General features: G+C 36.4%; 1 pseudogene; it reads right to left on the reverse strand.

The window, feature by feature from the left end:
• Positions 1-1,385: 1,385 nt before the first annotated feature.
• On the reverse strand, positions 1,386-1,936 carry LOC129498075 (protein BUD31 homolog; annotated as a pseudogene).
• Between the last annotated feature and the right edge of the window lie 2,300 nt (positions 1,937-4,236).

Genomic DNA, 4,236 nt, shown 5'->3' on the forward strand with positions numbered 1-4,236 from the left:
CTAGTTATTTTATGAGTGATAATGATAAAATTTTGTAGATACAGTCAGACCCTGATAATTCTCCTTTCTGAAGAACAGTTTTAGTGAACTGCAGGAAAAATAGCTCCCAAAGTTATCAATACCCATGAGAATCAGTCTCAGAGGAACTTGGTTATTGGAAACACAGTAATTTATTTGCCTCTAATAAATGTAGTCTTCATTAAATATACAATGGGCAGTTAATCTAATTGAGTACAGTTCAAAAAACATTTATTGTTGGTGTTCCAAAGTATATACCTGGGATGGATGCCTTAGGGGATACTCAGAAGAGCATGCTATCATGGGTGTCTCTGAAATCCTCACCTCCTGGGATAACTGCTTTATGTAGAATTTAAAGAACTGACTGCTCTGAAGCTTCAGAAACCTTTTGTCATTAAGCTAAGGGGGAATTCTGCTGCAGGGAAGAAGCAATCTGTGAGTTTATGCCCTATTGTATAGCAAGCAATTGAACTGTCATCTTCCTTAGGAGCATATTCAAGTGAGAAAGTTCTCAGATACAAAAAACAAATAACCTGTTTGCTGGAGGCCCAATGGTATGTGAAACTAATGAAGTTCCTAAGTAGGGCTAACAAGAAAATTTGGTGTGTACTCCACTCTAGGATGCTGCCCTGTTCAGAGAAATCATGTGGTACCTTGGAATAGACCCTGGACTTGGAGCCAGAAGTTCAGCTGGGGATCTGCTTTGCCACTCATTGGTTTGGTGATTTTCAGTCTTTTCACTTCTGAGTCTGTTTCTTCATCTATAAAATGGGCATGCTTGTTTTAGTCACAAGGTTCTCGCAAAAGTCAGCAATGGATAAGAAAGTGTAAACCTCAAGGTTAACATTATAATGCTAATAAACACTATCTTGGACATGAGGAGGAAGGAGAGTAACAGTGTAAAATTCAAGTGCTATGTTTGATTTCCATGTCTGCTCATGAGAAGAAACCTTTGTTTTCTTACTGCCTTATGAAACTAAAACGTACACATTCACATATTTTTGAACATGAACTTTAGAGGAATATATAAGAATTACATAAGAATTCACAGGGATATACAGCAATACAGAAATAGAAAATAAAAACTTTCTAAAAATAAATTAAATCTTTAATAATATAAACTATTACCCATATGTCATGTGCTGTGTTCCCACTCAATTTTATTATTATTATTATTATTATTTTTAAAGGTTTAAAGCTTTATTTCTACAAATCACTGATAAACACCAAAGCCTTTACATATAGAGACCATGTTCCAACTCAGGCCAGGAGCACTGCTCTGCAGGAAGAGCTGCTCCCAGGAAAGAGGGTGGCACCATGGTCAGAAACCAAAGAAGTCCAAAGTTCAGGGTGAAGAGGGGTCAGGGCCTGAGGACCTCAGCCAGAGCAGCCCTGGCAGCTGCAGTGTGTGCACTCGATGATCCGGCCCACTTCCAGCTTGCTTTTGGGGACCCAGTAAATGCAGTTCATCCCAAAATTGGTGTCCCATGTCTGAATGCAGTGCAGACAGCATAAATTCTCATACCCCTGCTTTTTTTTTTTTTTTGTGATCAGGTTTTTATCAGCATAGCCTTCTTTAATACAATATTCATACAGTTAGTTCTCTGCTTAAGGCTTTCCGCTTATAAAAGAAGTAAAAAATATAGCGGGTTTTCTGGTGGTGGTTCCTGAAGATAGGCTGAGATTCCACTTTCTTCTTTCCCTCATGAGGTTCTGTTTCAGCTTCTCTCATCTTTTGATCTAATTCATCCAGTGTTGGCTCCATCAACTCCCAACCATCTAGGGGAGCTTTCTGGCTTCTTTTGACTTTAGGCATTTTTCTCATGAGATAATTTGCAAAGATCGTCTGCTTCCCAAGAATGTAACATAAAGACCTCTGGTCTCTTCAGTTACAGGCTTGGGTTCTTGTCCAGCTCTACCAATTACTATGTGACTTTGGGGGTGTCACATTCCCTTTCTGGTCCTTAGTCTTGTCTGAACCACCATCACCGTCAGGCACCACTTCTCTCAGATTTTATTATTTTAACAAAACTTTATAAGGTGCTATGATCTTGTAAAACTGAGTGATCACATGGACTATATTTGAATGTATGTATGCAGTTTGTTTTAACTGAAATTGTCTTATTAACATGAGAGCACAAATGTTAGAAAAAGAAGGGAAACTTTTATTCACAAGTATTTTATTTTTGTTTAAAAGTCTTATCAGTAGGATATATTCTTTAATCAACACTAGGAATACAATTCTATTCCAAGTTAGAAGCAGCAATAGAAAGTTAAAAATTTTAACAAGAGCTCAGCTAAGATTATGTTTAGTTAATAAGGAAAAAATTTTAGGGTGGTTTTTAAAGATTAATTTGTTTATTAGATAAACATCTGGGTTTGGTTCATCGTTCATTCCCTTGGCAACCTTGATTAATTTATGAGATTTTCATCCCCGTATACTAAAAAAGCAGTGAGTTATCCGGTGTTACACACCATTGACAGCAAGTTAATAGGATTCTAGATCCTTTCACATTTCTCCCTTTAGCAATTCCTTGTTGCTTTGAGAGGAACCATGCTCCAAGAGTGTATCTATGTGTGAGAGAGCAATACAGAAATGAGAAGAATTACAAGTGATTGGAAAGAGAGTCTGAAAAAATGAAAATATGTGTTTGTATTTCCTTTGGTTTATGATAAGATACTCTGGAGGGATACACACAATTAGCCAAACCAAAAATACAAACCAAAAACTAATATGACGTCTGTCCTGATGTATACTCTTTACAGGATTTTAATTTGTGAATCATGTGAATGCATTATTACCTGTTCATGAAAAGGCTGTATAATATTGTCTGTGATTTAAAGTGTTCCAGGGTTGGGTCTTGTAAGGGGGGTGGGGACACAGAGATACAGCTAAACCTTATTGTGGTTAATCTGCACTCAAGTAAGAAATGCAAGGGCATTAGGGAGGGAATTTGAAATTGAAGGGGAGGAGAGGCAGATGGAACTTGGGCAAGTGGTGCCTGGGAAAGCTGACCGGTTCTCTTCCAGCCCTGTGATGGGACTGCAACCTTCCTTTGGCTCTGACAGTTACAAATTGCACTCAGTTTAGAAGTTCCTCCTTAGACATCCACCTGTATATGCCGTGTGATCTCGGTGTTATAAAACAATACTGAGAGGTGAAGGGGAATTCATCATACTGGTTATTAACCTCATTTCTGCTTTCAACTTGTCTTTGTAAACTCTCATTGTTCCTTCATTTTGTTTTATCAACTTTATTTTTTGGGTGTATTTTATCTTGTTATATTATGCATTTATGTGAGCTACCATAAATTCTTTCTGGAACTAGAAGGTGTATGAAAGAATACATGCATAACTAACCTAGGGAAACGTTAACATATTATTTCTGTGGAGGTTAGAATACAAGTGATTTTGTATTATTTTTCTAGCCTTATGAGATATAATTGACATATAACATTGTGTAAGTTTAAGGTGTGATGATTTGGTACATGTACATACTGTAAAATAATTTACCACAATAAGGTTAGTTAGCACAACCATCACCTCATATGATTGCAATTTTCTGTTTTGCTGTTGTAAGAATCCTTAAGATCTACTCTCTACAGGTGATTTTAACTATCTTATGGTTAGCCTTATGCATTTCCGAGTATGTAGGTACGTATATTATATATTTATTTACAGAGGGTATTAATTCCTTTTCAAATTAGACTATGTACATATATTTTACCAAATGCAAAAGAAAATGTTTGTGGTAGGACTGGTGGACTTTTCCAGCAGAAAAATACATAAGGTGGTAGAGAAAGAAACCAGAAAGGGGCTGTGGGACTTAATTTTCCTTTTACCATGTGCTTCTGTGAAAAGATGGGAAGAAACAATGTAAATACAGTGGTTCATTTGAAACACTGAAAAAGAAATGCTATTCTTTCAATTTCTTCCTTGTGTATAAAATAACAAGTCATGAGACATAGTTTAAAGTCAGTAAATACAGGTGTGTATCTTTTTTTTTTTTAATAGTTGCAGTGCAACCACTGTATGGATCTAATGTCATTTAAAATTCCCCTACTGTTGAATATTTGGGTTGTTTCTACTTTTATTTGGCCAAAATGAAATCTTACAGTATAGCACTGTCAGGTCAGAGTGTTTGTAGCCAATGTAATTATACATATTCATCTTTCATTTTGAAGATCTACAACACTCAGATGATCATTCTGTCCCCAC

This window comes from Nyctereutes procyonoides, unplaced genomic scaffold, assembly GCF_905146905.1.
Source record: "Nyctereutes procyonoides isolate TBG_1078 unplaced genomic scaffold, NYPRO_anot_genome, whole genome shotgun sequence".
In the NCBI taxonomy this organism is placed as follows: domain Eukaryota; kingdom Metazoa; phylum Chordata; class Mammalia; order Carnivora; family Canidae; genus Nyctereutes; species Nyctereutes procyonoides.